General features: G+C 55.6%; 1 protein-coding gene across 1 annotated transcript in view; it reads right to left on the bottom strand.

The window, feature by feature from the left end:
* The window catches only part of C2CD4C (C2 calcium dependent domain containing 4C), a 155,541-nt gene extending 147,181 nt beyond the window's left edge, over positions 1 to 8,360 (bottom strand). The window contains exon 1 of the mRNA XM_086946312.1: positions 7,660 to 8,360. The gene's annotated coding sequence lies outside the window, so the exon portion shown is untranslated. The remainder of the gene's footprint in view (positions 1 to 7,659) is intronic.
* Positions 8,361 to 12,422: the final 4,062 nt, after the last annotated feature.

Below are 12,422 nucleotides of genomic sequence, written 5' to 3'. Positions count from 1 at the left end.
TCACTGGTGCTGCTCCCTCTCCCTTGTTCAGTTCACTATCACGGGTGCTTATCGCTCTCCCTGGTGCGGTTCAGTATCACTGGTGCTGTTGCCTCTCTCTGGTGCATTTCACCATCACTGGTGCTGTTCCCTCTCCGTGGTGCATTCACCATCTCTGGTGCTGCTCCCTCTCTCTGGTGTAGTTCCCTCTCCCTGGTGCAGTTCACTATCACTAGCGCTGTTGTCTCTCTCTGGTGCAGTTCACCATCACTGGTGCTGTTCCCTCTCCCTGTTGCAGTTCACCATCACTGGTGCTGCTCCCTCTCGCTGGCGCAGTTCCCACTCCCTGGTGCAGTTCACCATCACTGGTGCTGCTCCCTGTCTCTGCTGCAGTTCACCATCACTGGTGAAGTTCACCATCACTGGTGCAGTTTGCCATTACTGGTGCTGTTCCCTCTCTCTTTTGCAGTTCAGCATCACTGGTTCTGTTCCCTCTCTCTGGTGCAGTTCACCATCACTGGTGCTGTTCCCTCTCTCTGTTGCAATCACCATCACTGGTGATGTTCCCTCTCTCTGTTGCAGTTCACCATCACTGGTGCTGTTCCCTCTCTCTGGTGCAGTCGACCATCAATGGTGCTGTTCCCTCTCTGTGGAGCAGTTCACCATCACTGGTGCTGCTCCCTCTCTCTGGTGCAGTTCACCATCACTGGTGCAGTTCACTATCACTGGTGCTGCTCCCTCTCCCTGGGGCAGTTCACCATCACTAGTGCTGTTTCCTCTCCCTGGTGCTGTTCAATGTCACTGGTGATGCTCCCTCTCCCTGGTTCAGTTCACCATCACGGGGGCTGATCCCTCTCCCTGGTGCAGTTCACCGTCACTGGTGCTGCTCCCTCTCCCTGGTGCAGATCACTCTCCCTGATCCAGTTCACCATCACTGGTGCTGTTCGCTGTACCTGGCGCAGTTCACCATCACTGGTGCAGTTCCCTCTCCCTGGTGCTGTTCACTGTCACTGGAGCTGTTCCCTGTACCTGGTGCAGTTCACCATCACTGGTGCTATTCCATCTCCATGGTGCTGCTCACTGTTACTGGTGCTGCTCCCTCTCTATGGTGCAGTTCACCATCACTGGTGCAATTCCCCCTCCCTGGTGCTGTTCACTGTCACTTGGGCAGTTTCCTCTCCCTGGTACAGTTTACCATCACTGCTGCTGTTACCTGTACCTGGTGCAGTTCACCATCACGGGTGCAGTTCCCTCTCCCTGGTGCTGTTCACTGTCACTGGGGTTGCTCCCTCTCCCTGGTGCAGTTCACCATCACTGGTGCAGTTCACCATTACTGGTGTTGTTCCCTCTCCCTGGTGCTGTTCACTGTGAGTGGTGCTGCTCCCTCTCTCTGGTGCAGTTCCCTCTCCCTGGTGCAGTTCACTATCACAAGTGCTGTTGCCTTTCTCTGGTGCAGTTCACCATCACTGGTGCTGTTGCCTCTCCCTTGTGCAGTTCACCATCACTGGTGCTACTCCCTCTCTCTGGTGTAGTTCCCCCTCCCTGGCGCAGTTCACCATCACTGGTGCTGCTCCCTCTCTCTGGTGCAGTTCACTGTCACTGATGCAGTTCACCATCACTGGTGCAGTTCCCTCTCCCTGGTGCAGTTCACCATCACTGGTGCTGTTCCCTTTCCCTGGTGCAGCTCACTATCAGTGGTGCTGCTCCCACTCTCTGGTGCAGTTCCCTCTCCCTGGTGCAGTTCACTATCACTGGTGCTGTGGCCTCTCTCTGGTGCAGTTCACCATCACTGGTGCTGCTCCCTCTCTCTGGTGCTGTTCACCATCACTGGTGCAGTTCACCATCACTGGTGCTGCTCCCTCTCCCTGGTGCAGTGTACCATCACTGGTGCTGATCCCTCTCCCTGGTGCAGTTCACAATCACTCGTGCTGCTCCCTCTCTCTGGTGCAGTTCACTACCACAAGTGCAGTTCACTATTACTGGTGCAGTTCACCATCTCTGGTGCTGCTCCCTCTCTCTGGTGCAGTTCACTATCACTGGTGCAGTTCACCAGCACTGGTGCTGCTCCCTCTCTCTGGTGAAGTTCACAATCACTGGTGCTGCTCCCTCTCTCTGGTGCAGTTCACTTTCACTGGTGCAGGTTACCATCACTGGTGCTGCTCCTTCTCCCTGGTGCTGTTCACTTTCACTGGTGCTGCTCCCTCTCCCTGGTTCAGTTCACCATCACTGGTGCTGCTCCCTCTCCCTGGTTCAGTTTACTATCACTGGTGTAGTTAACCATCACTTGTTCTGCTCCCTCTCTCTGGTGCAGTTCACTTTCACTGGTGCAGGTTACCATCACTGGTGCTGCTCCTTCTCCCTGGTGCTGTTCACTTTCACTGGTGCTGCTCCCTCTCCCTGGTTCAGTTCACCATCACTGGTGCTGCTCCCTCTCCCTGGTTCAGTTCACCATCACTGGTGCTGCTCCCTCTCTCTGATGCCATTCACTACCACTGGTGCAGTTCACTATCACTGGTGGTGCTCCCTCTCTCTGGTGCAGTTCACTACCACTGGTGCAGTTCACTATCACTGGCGCAAATCACTACCACTGGTGCAGTTCACTATCACTGGTTCAGTTCACCATCACTGGTGCTGCTCCCTCTCTCTGGTGCAGTTCACTATCACTGGTGCAGTTCACCATCATTGGTGCTGCTCCCTCTCTCTGGTGCAGTTCACGATCACTGGTGCAGTTCACTAGCACTGGTACAGTTCACTATCACTGGTGCTGTTCCCTGTACCTGGTGCAGTTCACCATCACTGGTGCTGCCCCCTCTCTCTGGTGCAGTTCACCATCACTGGTGCTGTTCCCTGTCTCTGGTGCAGTTCACAATCACTGGTGCTGCTCCCTCTCTCGGTGCAGTTCACTACCACTGGTGCAGTTCACTATCACTGGTGCAGTTCACCATCACTGGTGCTGCTCCCTCTCTCTGGTGCAGTTCACTATCACGGGTGCAGTTCACCATCACTGGTGCTGCTCCCTCTCTCTGGTGCAGTTCACTATCACTGGTGCAGTTCACCATCACTGGTGCTGCTCCCTCTCTCTGGTGCAGTTCACTATCACTGGTGCAGTTCGCCATCATGGGTGCTGCTCCCTCTCTCTGGTGCAGTTCACTATCACTGGTGCAGTTCACCATCACTGGTGCTGCCCCCTCTCTCTGGTGCAGTTCACCATCACTGGTGCTGTTCCCTGTCTCTGGTGCAGTTCACAATCACTGGTGCTGCTCCCTCTCTCGGTGCAGTTCACTACCACTGGTGCAGTTCACTATCACTGGTGCAGTTCACCATCACTGGTGCTGCTCCCTCTCTCTGGTGCAGTTCACTATCACTGGTGCAGTCCACCATCACTGGTGCTGCTCCCTCTCTCTGGTGCAGTTCATTACCACTGGTGCAGTTCACTATGACTGGTGCTGTTCACTATCACTGGTGCTGTTCCCTGTACCTGGTGCAGTTCCCTCTCCCTGGTTCAGTTCACCATCACTGGTGCTGCTCCCTCTCTTTGGTGCAGTTCACTATCACTGGTGCAGTTCACCATCACTGGTGCTGCTCCCTCTCTCTGGTGCAGTTCATTACCACTGGTGCGGTTCACTATGACTGGTGCTGTTCACTATCACTGGTGCTGTTCCCTGTACTTGATGCAGTTCCCTCTCCCTGGTTCAGTTCACCATCACTGGTGCTGCTCCCTCTCTCTGGTGCAGTTCACCATCACTGGTGCTGCTCCCCTCTAACAGGTGATGCGTCTTTCAGACAGTGTCGCCCCCCCCCACCCCCGCCCCCTGCGCCCTTCCCCTTCCCTGCTGCTGCTGATGTTTGCAGGGATCGCTCCTGTGCGCAGGAGACGTACTTCACAGCGAAGGGAGCGCGTGTACAGGGTTCAGGGAGTCGGCTGGGTGCAGGGGGTGCAAGGTGTGCTCCACAGGTGCATCGGAGGTCATGGGTGCAGAGGTGGTCCTGGTGCAGGGGGGGGGCAGGGTGTGCTCCACAGGTGCATCGGAGGTCATGGGGTGCAGGGGTGGTCCTGGGTGAAGGGGGTGCAGCGGATGTGCTCCACAGGTGCATCGGAGGTCATGGGGTGCAGGGGTGGTCCTGGGCGCAGGGGGTGTCCTGGGTGCAGGGGTGGTGCTGGAAGCTGGGGTGGTCCTGTGTGCAGGGTTGTCCTGGGTGCAGGGGTGGTGCTGGGTGCAGCAGGTTTCCTGTGTGCACGGTTGTGCTGGAAGCAGGGGTGGTCATGTGTGCAGTAGCTTTCCTGTGTGCAGGGTGGTCCTGGGTGCAGGGGTGGTGCTGGAAGCAGGGGTGGTCATGGGTGCAGCAGGTTTCCTGGGTGCAGGGGTGGTCCTGGGTGCAGGGGTGGTGCTGGAAGCATGGATGGTCCCGGGTGCATGGGGTATCCTGGGTGCAGGGGTGGTGCTGGAAGCATGGCTGGTCCTGGGCGCATGGGGTATCCTGGGTGCAGGGGTGGTGCTGGAAGCTGGGGTGGTCATGGGTGCAATAGCTTTACTGTATGCAGGGTGGTCATGGGTGCAGGGGTGGTCCTGGGTGCAGGGGTGGTCCTGGGTGCAGCAGGTTTCCTGTGTGCACGGTTGTGCTGGAAGCAGGGGTGGTCATGTGTGCAGTAGCTTTCCTGTGTGCAGGGTGGTCCTGGGTGCAGGGGTGGTGCTGGAAGCAGGGGTGGTCATGGGAGCAGCAGGTTTCCTGTGTGCAGGGTGGTCCTGGGTGCAGGGGTGGTCCTGGGTGCTGGGGTGGTCATGGGAGCAGCAGGTTTCCTGGGTCCAGGGGTGGTGCTGGAAGCACGTGTGGTCATGGTAGCAGCAGGTTTCCTGGGTGCAGGGGTGTTCCTGGGTGCAGGGGTGGTGCTGGAAGCATGGGTGGTCCTGGGTGCATGAGGTTTCCTGGGTGCAGGGGTTGTCCTGGGTGCAGGGGTGGTGCTGGAAGCAGGGGTGGTCATGGGTGCAGCAGGTCTCCTGGGTGCAGGGGTGATCTTGGGTGCAGGGGTGGTGCTGGAAGCAGGGGTGGCCATGGGAGCAGCAGGTTTCCTGGGTGCAGGGGTGGTCCTGGGTGCAGGGGTGGTGCTGGAAGCAGGGGTGGCCATGGGAGCAGCAGGTTTCCTGGGTGCAGGGGTGGTCCTGGGTGCAGGGGTGGTGCTGGAAGCAGGGGTGGTCATGGGAGCAGCACAGCAGGTTTCCTGGGTGCAGGGGTGGTGATGGAAGCAGGGGTGGTCATGGGAGCAGCAGGTTTCCTGGGTGCAGGGGTGGTCCTGGGTGCAGGGGTGGTGCTGGAAGCAGGGGTGGTCATGGGTGCAGCAGGTTTCCTGGGTGCAGGGGTGGTGCTGGAAGCAGGGCTGGTCATGGGAGCAGCAGGTTTCCTGGGTGCAGGGGTGGTCCTGGGTGCAAGGGTGGTCATGGGAGCAGCAGGTTTCCTGAGTGCAGGGGTGGTCCTGGGTGCAGGGGGTGGTGCTGGAAGCAGGGGTGGTCATGGCAGCAGCAGGTTTCCTGGGTGCAGGGGTGGTCCTGGGTGCAGGGGTGGTGCTGGAAGCAGGGGTGGCCATGGGAGCAGCAGGTTTCCTGGGTGCAGGGGTGGTCCTGGGTGCAGGGGTGGTGCTGGAAGCAGGGGTGGTCATGGGAGCAGCACAGCAGGTTTCCTGGGTGCAGGGGTGGTGATGGAAGCAGGGGTGGTCATGGGAGCAGCAGGTTTCCTGGGTGCAGGGGTGGTCCTGGGTGCAGGGGTGGTGCTGGAAGCAGGGGTGGTCATGGGTGCAGCAGGTTTCCTGGGTGCAGGGGTGGTGCTGGAAGCAGGGGTGGTCATGGGAGCAGCAGGTTTCCTGGGTGCAGGGGTGGTCCTGGGTGCAAGGGTGGTCATGGGAGCAGCAGGTTTCCTGAGTGCAGGGGTGGTCCTGGGTGCAGGGGTGGTGCTGGAAGCAGGGGTGGTCATGGCAGCAGCAGGTTTCCTGGGTGCAGGGGTGGTCCTGGGTGCAGGGGTGGTGCTGGAAGCAGGGGTGGTCATGGGAGCAGCAGGTTTCCTGGGTGCAGGGGTGGTCCTGGGTGCAGGGGTGGTGCTGGAAGCAGGGGTGGTCATGGGAGCAGCAGGTTTCCTTGGTGCAGGGGTGGTCCTGGGTCATGGGGTGGTGCTGGAAGCAGGGGGGGTCATGGGAGCAGCAGGTTTCCTGGGTGCAGGGGTGGTCCTGGGTGCAGGGGTGGTGCTGGAAGCAGGGGTGGTCATGGAAGCAGCAGGTTTCCTGGGTGCAGGGGTGGTCATGGGAGCAGCAGGTTTCCTGGGTGCAGGGGTGGTCCTGGGTGCAGGGGTGGTGCTGGAAGCAGGGGAGGTCATGGGAGCAGCAGGTTTCCTGGGTGCAGGGGTGGTCCTGGGTGCAGGGGTGGTGCTGGAAGCAGGGGTGGTCATGGGAGCAGCAGGTTTCCTGGGTGCAGGGGTGGTCCCAGAGGGCAGAGCGGGTGCATGGGAGGTGAAGCCCGGGCTTGTTCTACCTGCAGTGCTCCTCGGGGCGCAGCGGGGGTGGTCGCTCGCCTCGGGTGAGCGGTGCCCTAGGCCGGGGTGCGAGAGTGGCCCGGACATGGGGCGCAGCACTGAGTCTGCTACACAGTTGGGGTCCAGGGGTGCAGAAGTGGTTTCGGGGTTCTGATGGGGTTCTAGGACGCAGACGTGGTCTTGGGGTGATATGGGTCCACACGAACCCCTCCCCCCAGCGAGGAGGGCGGGTACTGGGACGCAGGCGACTTCTGAACGGTGAACGGGGGTAGGCTGGGGAGCAGAGGGCCTGTTGTGAGAGAACTGGGGTCTCACCTGTGCAGGTGAGCACTGTCTGGAGGGGGGGACGGGGCTTTGCGCAGGTTGGGTCCTGGATAGCATAGACAGGGGTCTTACTGCACGCGAGCTCCTGCCTGAGCAGGTGAGCTGAGCCCTGTCCGAATGAGCCTGCCCAGGTGAGCTGTGGCGCAGGTGGGGTCCTGTGAGAACGGGGGACTACCCCAGGATGCGAGGCTCTACCTGCACCATAGCGCCACTCCAGGGTTGGCGCTCCTGTGGGCGCCCGGGAGGGTCCTAAGCCAGTCGCTGCGCAGGTGGGAGGAGACCGTGGCGCAGGCGGGTCCTGGAGGTTCTAAGCTGGTTCCAAGGTTTTGGGGGTTCTGAAGGGTGGGTAGGGGTCGGGGGTAATTGGAGGGTTCTACGGGTTCCAGCTCCTACCTGTGCGCGTGAGCGCCGGTCTGGAGAAGGGACGGTCCTTGGCACAGGTGGGGCCCGGGAGCGCGCGCTGCGGGACCTGTGCAGGTGAGCCCGTGGGATTGTGGTGATGGTGGGCGGGGGTAGAGTCATGGGCTGTAGCCTGTGCCCCCTGGTCGGTAAGTGCGCTCCTACCTGTGCAGGTGAGCCGGTCCAGAGGACTGTTGTGACGGTGGGCGGGGTAGAGTCCGGGGTTCCAGCCTGTGCCCCCTGGTCGGTAAGTGCGCTCCTACCTGTGCAGGTGTGACCCGGTCTGGAGAAGGGACGGTCCCTTGGCACAGGTGGGGCCCGGAAGCGCGCGCTCCGGTACCTGTGCAGGTGAGCCGGTCCGGAGGATTGTGGTGGTGGTGGGCGGGGGTAGGAGTCCTGGGTTCTAGCTCGTATGGCCCTGGTCCGTAAGTGAGGTCCTACCTGTGCAGGTGAGCCCCGGCCGTCGGCGCAGGGCTGGTCCGGGGTGCAGGGCTGGTCCCGTGCGCAGGGCTGGTCACAGGGCTGGTCCGGGGTGCAGGACTTTGCAGGGCTGGTCCCGGGTGCAGGGCTGGTCTCAGGGCTGGTCTGGGGTGCAAGGCTGGTCCCGGCGCAGGGCTGGTCCGGGGTGCAGGGCTGGTCCCGGGTGTAGGGCTGTTCCCAGGGCTAGTCCGGGGTGCAGGACTTTGCAGGGCTGGTCCGGGGTGCAGGTCTGGTCCCGGGTGCAGGGCTGGTCACAGGGCTGGTCTGGGGTGCAGTGCTGGTCAGGGGTGCAGGGCTGGTCCCGGTGCAGGGCTGGTCCGGGGTGCAGGGCTGGTCCGGGGTGCAGGGCTGATCCCGGGTGCAAGGCTGGTCCGGGCTGCAGGGCTGGTCCGGGGTGCAGGGCTCTGCAGGGCTGGTCCCGGGTGCAGTGCTGGTCCCGGGTGCAGGGCTGGTGCCGGGTGCAGTGCTGGTCCCGGGTGCAGGGCTGATCCTGGGTGCAGTGCTGCCTGCGCCTCGCTCCTCCCGGCTCCCCCGGCTCCTCGCTGACACTGAGCCTCCCGAAGCAGCGGCTCTTTTATAGCGGCTCCGGGTGTCTGGGCTGCTTCATGGCGGGCGTCAGAGCTCCCGCCGCAGAGCGGGCTCAGCAGCAGCTGCAGCGAGCACGGCGCACCTCTCGTCTCCACAGCGCTCCTCTGCACACAGCACTCCCCGCTCCGCCCTCCGCGCTGCAGCCTCGGGAGGTAGGCTTCGAGGAGTGGGGTGGGGGCTGTGCGCGCATCAGATCCATTCACCACCCAGGACTAATGGACACCACCCCTAAGGAACACGGGGGCAATCTTTAGCCCTCCCCCACGCCTTAGGCAACTCGGAGACAAACTTCTACAGTCTCTCACATGTCAGGGACAGACCGACACTTCCCTTGAGGACGACGGGCACAGACCCTTGCCTCAGTGAGGACAAGCCGGGTTATACCTCTTACCACTTCTATTGAAGTCGAGGACACACCTCCCAACCTTTTAATTAAGTCAAGGGAAACCTCTTGCCTCCCTCGAGAAGTCCGAGGCTAACCTTTCACCTTCCTCAGTGACGTCAGATGGAATAAACCTTTCACTCAGAAAATCCTCTCACCTTCCTCAGAGCGGTCTAGGAGAAACAGACCTTTCACACAAAGAAAAACCGCTTACCTTCCCCCTGAGAGGTCTGGGAGAAACAAATTGTTCACTCAGAGACAAACCTCTCACCTTTCTCAGAAAGGTCTGGGAGAAACAGACCTTTCACTCAGAGACAAACTTCTCACCTTCCTCAGAGAGGTCTGGGAGAAACAAATTGTTCACTCAGAGACAAACTTCTCACCTTCCTCAGAGAGGTCTGGGAGAAACAAATTGTTCACCCAGAGACAAACCTCTCACCTTTCTCAGAGAGGTCTGGGAGAAACAGACCTTTCACTCAGAGACAAACTTCTCACCTTCCTCAGAGAGGTCTGGGAGAAACAAATTGTTCACCCAGAGACAAACCTCTCACCTTTCTCAAAGAGGTCTGGGAGAAACAGACCTTTCACTCAGAGACAAACTTCTCACCTTCCTCAGAGAGGTCTGGGAGAAACAAATTGTTCACCCAGAGACAAACCTCTCACCTTTCTCAGAGAGGTCTGGGAGAAACAAGCCTTTCACTCAGAGACAAACTTCTCACCTTCCTCAGAGAGGTCTGGGAGAAACAAATTGTTCACTCAGAGACAAACATCTCACCTTTTTCAGAGGTCTGGGAGAAACAGACCTTTCACTCAGAGACAAACTTCTCACCTTCCTCAGAGAGGTCTGGGAGAAACAAATTTTTCATTCAGAGACAAACTTCTCACCTTCCTCAGAGAGGTCTGGGAGAAACAAATTTTTCACTCAGAGACACACCTCTCACCTTTCTCAGAGAGGTCTGGGAGAAATAGACCTTTCACTCAGAGACAAACTTCTCACCTACCTCAGAGATGTCTGGGAGAAACAAACTTTTCACTCAGAGACAAACCTCTCACCTTTCTCAGAGAGGTCTGCGAGAAACATACATTTCACACAATTAAAAACCTCCACCTTCCTCAGAGAGGCCTGGGAGAAACAGACCTTTTTCCTAGAGACAAACCTCTCACCCTGTTCAGGAAGGTCTGGGAAAACCAGACCTTTCACTTAGAAACAAACCTCTCAACTTGTTCAGAAAGGTCTGGGAGCAACACATTGTTGACTCAGAGACAAACCTTTCACATTCCTCAGAGAGGTCTGGGAGAAAGAAATTGTTGACTCAGAGACAAACCTTTCACATTCCTCAGAGAGGTCTGGGAGAAACAAATTGTTCACTCAGAGACAAACCTCTTACCTTCATCAGAGGGGTCAGGAAGAAACAGACCTTTCACACAAAGAAAAACCTCTCAACTTTCTCATAGAGGTGTTGGGGAAACATACCTTTCACTTCTTGACAAATCTCTTACCTTGTTCAGAAAGGTCTGGGAGAAACAGCCCTTTCACTCAGAAACAAACTTTTCACCATCCTCAGAGAGGTCTGGGAGAAGCAAATTGTTCACTCAAAGACAAACTTCTCATCTTCCTTAGAGAGGTCTGGGAGAAACAGACCCTCCTGACTTCTCTGGGGGAAGTGAGAAAGGCTGTTCCTGGTTTCTCACGGGGAAGTGAGAGTATTACCTCGTTCTTTGAGATATGTCCGAGATTTGCCCCTAATTACTTTGTTGGACAGGTTTGCACCCGACTTTTCTAAATGGTGTGAGGGGGTCGCTCCTGACTTCTCTGAGGAAGGTCAGAGGTTGATCCCAGAGTTGTTGAAGTGGTGGAGAGGTTTGCCTCTAACTTCTTGGTGAGAGATGTGAAGTTTGTACCCAAGTGTTCTGAGGGAAGGGAAAGGCTTGCACCTTACTACTTTGAGGAGTGTAAGAGGGCTGCCCCGGACACTGCTGAGGGACATGAGGCGGTTTCCATAACTTCCCTGAGAGTTTTGTCCCTAATATCTCCCAGTGGAGTGAAACCTTTCTTCGCAAGTCCCTTAAACAAGTGAGGGGCAACCACATGGACGGAACCCCGTCACAGTTCTGGGTTGAATCCATCTTTCTTTCACTTTACACCCTGTGCCTCATGGGAACAGTCCAGCCTGGACCGGTTTCGGGTCACACTCCTCATCAGCTAGGCAGGCTTGCATCCAGTGGCAAAGTCAGCAAGGGTGGCATACCCTGCCAATTTAGGGCGAATAAAGCAAACACAAGGAGATGATGGACGGAGCGCTGAAACTTTTCAGACACTCGACCTCAGTCACAGATCTGGGTTGAATCCATCATCATTCTTAAGCTCACTTCGCCACCCCAGTTCAGACATGGCCATATGCAAATAAATCTCGACCCTGTGCCTCATGGGAACAGTCCAGCCGGAACTGCCAAGCCATGTCTTCACTGGGCCGGAAACGAGCATCCTGGGACCGGTTTCGGGCTAACAGCCCTCATCAGCCAGGCTATCTTGGATCCAGTGGCAAAGTGAGCAAGGGACCCACGTCTGGGCATACCCTGCCGACTTAGGGCAAAGAATGCAAGTACAAGGAGATGATGGGCGTAGTGCTAAAACTGGGGTGGCAAGTGAGCTAAAGATTGATGATGGAATCAACCCAGATCCGTGACTGGGGGTAAGTGTCTGAAAAGTTTCAGCGCTCCGTTCTTCATCTCCTTGTGTTTACATCTAAACCCCACCATCAATTAAAGTGCCACAGACATCCAGGTGAGGTAAAAATATTTTATATTTATTAAAAATGATATATTACTAATAGTTACACCCCCATATTCAAAGAACAATATATCAATTTAAAATTGAAGCAGGAATTCTATTGCACAATCAATTATACCCCATGCATAACAATCCAATGAAGTATATGAAGGTTCTCTAACAAAATATTGATGTCAAAAATGTGGATGTCAAAAATATAGAAGAACAAATATAGATACAAAACTATCAACTCCCTATACTTAAACAGGTAAGTACAAATATATTGAATCAAAATCACCGAAGTAAAAAATATAGATGTAAAAAATATTGATTTAAAAATATATATCAAATAAAATATAATAATTATTATTATTATTTGTTAAAAATAAATTAAATGTAATATACATTTTAAGTAAATATAACAAATAAACGTAATTTAAAAAAAATTAAACACAGAAACATAATACTTTATACATATACATTTATTTACTTAAAAATAATTTATTAACTGTTATCTTTATTTCATTTTTAAACTTTAAAATTATATAAAAGTAAAATATACATATATCAATAATTTAAAATAAAAAACATTCTATACTAAATTAAAACATTAAACTGTTAAAAACATGTAAACATACATTTCCCAATACAATAGGTGCAACAGTAGGGAAAGTGTTGGATAGTGGAATATTAAAATTTACTATTCCAACTCCAGTGAGTGCAACAGTGGGGAAAGTGTTGGATAGCGAAGGGGTAAAAATTACTACTCCCACTTCAGTGATTGGAACCATAGGGAAAGTGTTGGATAGCAGAGTGGAAAGTTACCACTCCCACTCCAAAGAGTGCAACAGTAGGGAAAGTGTTAGATAGTGGAAGGGTAAACATTAATATTCCCACTCCAAAGAATGCAACAGTAGGGAAAGTGTTGGATAGCGGAGGGGTAAAAATTACTTTTCCCACTCCATTGAGTGCAAAAGTAGGGTA

The sequence above is a fragment of the Lissotriton vulgaris genome, chromosome 12 (genome assembly GCF_964263255.1).
Source record: "Lissotriton vulgaris chromosome 12, aLisVul1.2, whole genome shotgun sequence".
NCBI classification, from domain to species: Eukaryota; Metazoa; Chordata; class Amphibia; order Caudata; family Salamandridae; genus Lissotriton; species Lissotriton vulgaris.
Note: the sequence above shows the minus strand (reverse complement) of the source record. Positions and strands in the feature narration are given on the sequence as shown.